The sequence below is a fragment of the Babylonia areolata genome, chromosome 17 (genome assembly GCF_041734735.1).
Source record: "Babylonia areolata isolate BAREFJ2019XMU chromosome 17, ASM4173473v1, whole genome shotgun sequence".
Taxonomy (NCBI): Eukaryota; Metazoa; Mollusca; class Gastropoda; order Neogastropoda; family Buccinidae; genus Babylonia; species Babylonia areolata.
Genome location: NC_134892.1, coordinates 14,323,469 through 14,329,963, shown reverse-complemented (window position 1 = coordinate 14,329,963; position 6,495 = coordinate 14,323,469). Strand labels below are relative to the sequence as shown.

General features: G+C 41.2%; 1 long non-coding RNA gene across 1 annotated transcript in view; it reads left to right on the top strand.

Moving 5' to 3' along the window:
• Positions 1 to 4,436: 4,436 nt before the first annotated feature.
• The window catches only part of LOC143291673 (uncharacterized), a 263,333-nt gene continuing 261,274 nt past the window's right edge, over positions 4,437 to 6,495 (top strand). Inside the window, exon 1 of the long non-coding RNA XR_013056559.1 lies at positions 4,437 to 4,881. This is a non-coding gene — a long non-coding RNA (uncharacterized LOC143291673). The remainder of the gene's footprint in view (positions 4,882 to 6,495) is intronic.

The window sequence follows — 6,495 nt, the reverse complement described above, 5'->3', positions numbered from 1 at the left end:
TCAGTTTAATAGTTCGTTATAAATTATTCCAATGCTAGTTATTTATACGGCGATCAGTTTAACAGTTCGTTATGAATTATTCCAATACTAGTTATTTGCACGGCGATCAGTTTAATAGTTCGCTATGAATTATTCCAGTGCAAGTTACTTTGTACGGCGATCAGTTTAACAGTTCGTTATAAATCATTCCAATGCTAGTTATTTATACGGCAATCAGTTTAACAGTTCGTTATAAATCATTCCAATGCTAGTTATTTATACGGCGATCAGTTTAACAGTTCGTTATGAATTATTCCAATACTAGTTATTTGCACGGCGATCAGTTTAATAGTTCGCTATGAATTATTCCGGTGCAAGTTACTTTGTACGGCGATCAGTTTAATAGTTCGTTATGAATTATTCCAATACTAGTTATTTGCACGGCGATCAGTTTAACAGTTCTTTATGAATTATTCCAATGCTAGTTATTTATACGGCGATCAGTTTAACAGTTCTTTATGAATCATTCCAATGCTAGTTATTTATACGGCGATCAGTTTAACAGTTCGTTATGAATTATTCCAATGCTAGTTATTTATACGGCGATCAGTTTAACAGTTCGTTATGAATTATTCCAATGCTAGTTATTTATACGGCGATCAGTTTAACAGTTCGTTATGAATTATTCCAATACTAGTTATTTGCACGGCGATCAGTTTAATAGTTCGCTATGAATTATTCCAGTGCAAGTTACTTTGTACGGCGATCAGTTTAACAGTTCGTTATAAATCATTCCAATGCTAGTTATTTATACGGCGATCAGTTTAACAGTTCGTTATAAATTATTCCAATGCTAGTTATTTATACGGCGATCAGTTTAACAGTTCGTTATGAATTATTCCAATACTAGTTATTTGCACGGCGATCAGTTTAATAGTTCGCTATGAATTATTCCAGTGCAAGTTACTTTGTACGGCGATCAGTTTAACAGTTCGTTATAAATCATTCCAATGCTAGTTATTTATACGGCAATCAGTTTAACAGTTCTTTATGAATTATTCCAATGCTAGTTATTTATACGGCGATCAGTTTAACAGTTCTTTATGAATCATTCCAATGCTAGTTATTTATACGGCGATCAGTTTAACAGTTCGTTATGAATTATTCCAATGCTAGTTATTTATACGGCGATGCGATCAGTTTAATAGTTCGTTATGAATTATTCCAATGCTAGTTATTTATACGGCGATGCGATCAGTTTAATAGTTCGTTATGAATTATTCCAATGCTAGTTATTTGTATGGCAATCCGCAGTTTGACAGTTCGTTATGAATACATTTTCAACGCAAATTCCATGCATCGGAAACTGCTCAATAGTTCATTATAAATATATCATCTTCAGCGCTAGTTAAAAGTACCGCAAACATCTCAATGCATTTTTAACGCTAGTCATTTAGTACCGCAAACATGTCGGCAATAGTGCGTTATGAATTAACATTTTCAACGCTAGTAATCAGTATCGCGAACAGCTCAGATGCCCCCAAAAATGTCACGGAGCAGACTTTTTAAACGCCTCAATGTTTGCCTTCTTCTTCTTCTTCTCCTCCTCCTCCTTCTTCTTTAAACTACTGTTAGTTTGCTCAGAGAGAGAGAGAGAGAGAGAGAGAGAGAGAGAGAGAGACTAAAACCCAGACTGGGTGGTATGGTGATGATGGTCGGTGGTACCTCTGAGCACTCGCGGAACCCGATCTCTCAGCTGCTTGCTGTTGCTGGTAAAGGAACGGCAGAGGCAGGCAGGCAGACAGGCAGACTGAACTACTGGTGCCAGACTGGGCAGCAAGCGCGTGCATGTTGTCGCACGCACAGAGAGAGAGAGAGAGAGGGAGAGGGGGGGAGAGAGAGAGAGTAGGGGGAAAGCCTTTGGCTCCCACACGACACACACACACACACACAGCCACCACCACAACGAGATTCAACGCTGGCCAGTGTGCTTGCTTGCTGCCCTGTCGCCTCTGTACAGCTTGAAAGCAACGACAGCAACCACCACTTCCAACAACTGCTACGACTCCGAAACTGCAAGGGACACACAGAGAGAGCGAGAGAGAGGAAGAAAGAGAGAGAACGAGAGAGAGAGAGAAAACAAACCGAACTTACGGTCCGTGTGTGAGAAGCTTTGACGATCTCTCTCTCTCTACTCCTATTCTTCTATGTCTTGCTTTTTATCCACCACCACGCTACAGCGACTCGGATGACTCGAGGTGGTGGTGGTGGTGGTGGTGGTGTGTTTGTGTTGAAGTGAGCTTCGAGCTTTCTGGTCTAAGGGTGAGGCGACTCGCCAGCGAGACCAAGCCGTTTTCTTTTCTTTTTTTTTAAGGTGCGCGCGCGCGCGCGTGTGTGTGTGTGTGTGTGTGACTGTGTGTCTGTGTGCGCTTGCAACGGCGGGTTGGGTAGTGGTGTCTTCGACTGAGGTCAACCTTCATCTCAGTCAGTTCCCGGCTTCCAACGTCGTTTGCATACATTATTACGGCTACTACTACTACTACTGCTACTGCTACGACAACAACTGCACACGCTAGGACGTGAGGGATTTATAATATTCTGCATTGCTGCGTGGGTTTGTTGTTTGTTTGTTTGTTTTTTCTTTTTTTTTCTTCTTTTTTTTTCTTTTTTTAGTGGAGTACGACTCATCGATTCAAGGTTTCTTTCAGCTTGTCGCTGGAGGTATTCTTGTGTCGCCAAGGAAGAAGCGTTTCGGAAGAAACGTGGTCTCATCCTGCGCTCTAGGATTTTGAAATTGTGGTGGTGGTGGTGGTGGTAGTGGCGGTGAGAAAGTGGGAATTTTATGGTGGTTATGATTCAACTGCAAGTATAAATATCCATATATATATATATATATATATATATATATATATATATATATATATATATATATATATATATATATATATGTATGTATGTATGTATGTATCCAGCATACCCATCCAACTGCATCTGCTGTGTTTGGCTGGCCTCTGGTTGAGTTGAGAAGTGTTTGATTTATAAAATACCATATATGTAGATATAATTCCTACGTATTTATATATCTCTCTCTCTCCAGCGAGGAGGCAAGAACGGAGGGAATACAAATCGACGTGTGTGAATGGGAGAGAGGAGAGCGGAGTGTGGGTGTGGAGGTGGTGGTGGTGGTGGTGGCGGTGACAGTGAGTGATGTGTGACCCGACCCCTCTCCCTCCTCCCCCCGCCCCTTCTTCATCCCCCCTGCCTCCTCCTCCTCCTCCCCTTCAACAGTAATCATCAACCAACAAGGAGGGGATTTTACTTACTTACCCGCCTCCCACACCCCCAGTACAACAGAGGACCGAAACTTGTGGGGGATTTTCAGGTGTGCATTATTTTTTTCTTCTGTCGTACCTGCTTGTTCGCTTTTCAAGTGTGTGTGTGTGTGTGACCGATAGTGATCTTGCTTTGGGGATAAACGGGACACGTTTGGATGGAATTGTACTGCCAGCTCAAGAACAAACCCCTCATCGTGATTGCAAGGGGTGTGTGAGGATTGTTTGTCTATACAGCCTGTTAAAAGAAGGGATTTGCGTTCTCTGTTCACTGTCGCGTGTTCAGCTGATTGTGGTTGTTGTACCTGTGTATATGTGTGGATTTTCCCAAACACCGTTTTGAATTACTGTCACACATATTATACACTGATCCTTCCCTGCCTCTAAAGCTGGAATTACTGAGGTTCTTACTGCCACAACAATTTGAATTATATTCACATATACAGTTTCATCACTTAAAATCAAAGGTGTCAGTGCTGGTTAGAACTTCTTTTTTTTATCAAACAGTTGGAGAGTAACACTGAATAGTGCCCAACGTGCACGTGTGTATGAGTTTGGATTTTTTTTTTTTTTTTTTTTTTACAGTGTGGAAAACAATAGTAGTAGTGTACAGTGTGTTTTCCTGGTGGATTGCATAGTATGTGTTCATTACATAAGTGTGGCTGAAAGAGAAACGTGGAATCTTTTTTCCAACATCTAGAGTCTTCTTCTTCTTCTTCTTCTTCGCTGGATGTGGAGCCATCGAAACTGCCTGCAAACGGGGGAGTTCCTCTACAGCCTGTAGTGTTGTAACGCCGCCAGCTCCGTGTCTTCTTCCTCGGTGGAACTGCGTATTGATTGAGCCAGCCTTGCTCCCTGGCGGAGACGAAAGAGAGAGAGACAGAGACGTGGAGAGAGACTGAGAAAGAAAGTGACTACAGACATCGAGCTGCTTTTCGCTTTTGCTTGCTTGTCCATCCCCCCCCCACCCACCCGATCCCCGTGCTTTTTAACCCAGTGTGGAACTCAGTGTCTGCCACTGCTGTCGTGTGTATCTGTTACTAGTTCAACACAGCTGAGAGGTTGGATTATTAAGTGAAAAAAAAAAAAAGGAGTCTTCGAATGAATCTCTCGTTTTTTTTGTTGCAATTCTGTTGACGCTGTGAGGAAGATTCCTGCTTCTCTCTTCTTCGTTGCTCGGTGACAAAGTTTCGGTGATTCTGTCAACCACCAGGATTTTTTTTTTTGTGTGTGTACACATTTCAAATGGATTTTATTGTGGTGAAAACTAAAACCGACAGCATTTAAAAAAATTGTGGTGTGCCAGAAAATATATATAACATCTGTTGTGATAAGAATTCTTGTTCTTCTCGACTCTCTCCCCGACAAAGTGAATTCGTTCGTTGGAAGTACAAACGTACGTACACAGGTGATTTAAGCAGTCACCGTTGGAGAGCCGTGCGTCAATCGTGGGGTGGATAATTCCCAGGCTTACAGTTGAACGTGTGTGTACACCCGTGCCACCCTTGAGGGATACCCAAGTTGGCTGGAATTTGTACAACGGATTAGGCCTCCTGCCACAATTTCAAAGGTAAGAGATTTATTCTCCTTTCCTCCACCCCTTCCCCCCCCCCCTCCTCCCAGCGTTAGGTTCCCGACAAGAGCTCCACCCTATCCCCCCCCACCCCTCCCCGCTCCCTTCCTTCCTCCCTCCCTCCACCTTTCCAGTCCTGAAAGCGCAGGAAAAATCAATACATTTTTTGCCGTTGAAATTTTAAGGTGATTAGTTGTCTCGCTCTCGCTCTCCCGTTGTTCTTTTGAACGAGGCGTGCATTGTGAGGTTACATTCTGTTGCACAGGGTTCGCTTTCTTTTGGGCTTTTTTTTTTTTTTTTTTTTTTTAACAGTGTGTGTTTGAGATTACACACTGTTACATTTTTTTAAAGGATGTGTTCGGAGTTACATTTAGTTATAATACACAGCTGACTTTTTTTTTTCTTTGTAAGTAGAACTGAGGAATGGAAGCTGTTGTGCAAACTTGGAATGTATAACCTTTTTTTAAACAACAACAATACTACTACTACTACTGATAATAATAATAATAATAATAATAATAATAATAATAATAATAATTGCTCTCAATATGTGATTATATTGGTAAAAATTAATAGTTTTAGTAGTAGTATGAACAGTAGTAATTAACTGCAACAGTAACAGCTAGTACTCAGCAATAACACAATAACGAAAGGTTCTTGAATATTCTGTTGAAGTCTTAAAACATAGCGTGAATACCTATTTGTGATTTAAACAATTTGTTGTTTGTTTTTAATATCACAACACAAATGGATTTTTATGACTTACCGTGGCCGAAGACTCAAGGTCTGACTAAGCGCGTTGGCCGGGTTACGCTGCTGGTCAGACATCTGCTTGGCAGAGGTGGTGTAGCGTGTATGGATTTGTCCGAACGCAGTGACGCCTCCTTGAGCTACTGAAACTGAAGACTGAAATGAGAGAGGGGGGGGGGGGGGGGTGGGGGGGGGGGACAAAACACCTTCAGCACGGACTCAGAATCGAACGCCGGACTCATGGACACAACCATAAACTACCGTGAATGTTTTTTCCCCGCCGGCGTCAATGTCTGTCAGTCTCAACCCGAAAAGAGACAGAATGCTGAACACTGAGATATTCTATGTCCTTAGCTGTACAGCTCTAGTGACACTGGGGGGTACAGATCAGAGCAATGATGGTGAAAACTAGTAAATAACATGGAACAGAAAAAACAACCACACACACACACACACACACACACACACACAACAGATTCGGAGCCAATATACTGTAATAAGAGACAATTTGACACTCTGATATTTGTCTGTCATTAGCTTGAATGATTGTGTAGCATTGTCTTTTGTTTCTAGTCATCCGATTCTTAAGCTTTATCAATACAAGGAAAATAGAATGCATACATCATCAAATGGCGAGTATTTTACAACATGGCACTTGTTATATATATATATATATATATATATATATATATATATATAGCATAACGTTTTGTAACATGAGCATAGATAAATATTATTTATATACATTCGCCAAATTGACCATCCAAATGTTACGCTTACTTTTTTTCTGTCACAGAACCTGCAATGATTCTTAATTGAGCAAAAAAGCATTTGGAGTTATAGTTATCTTTTTTTGCTAAA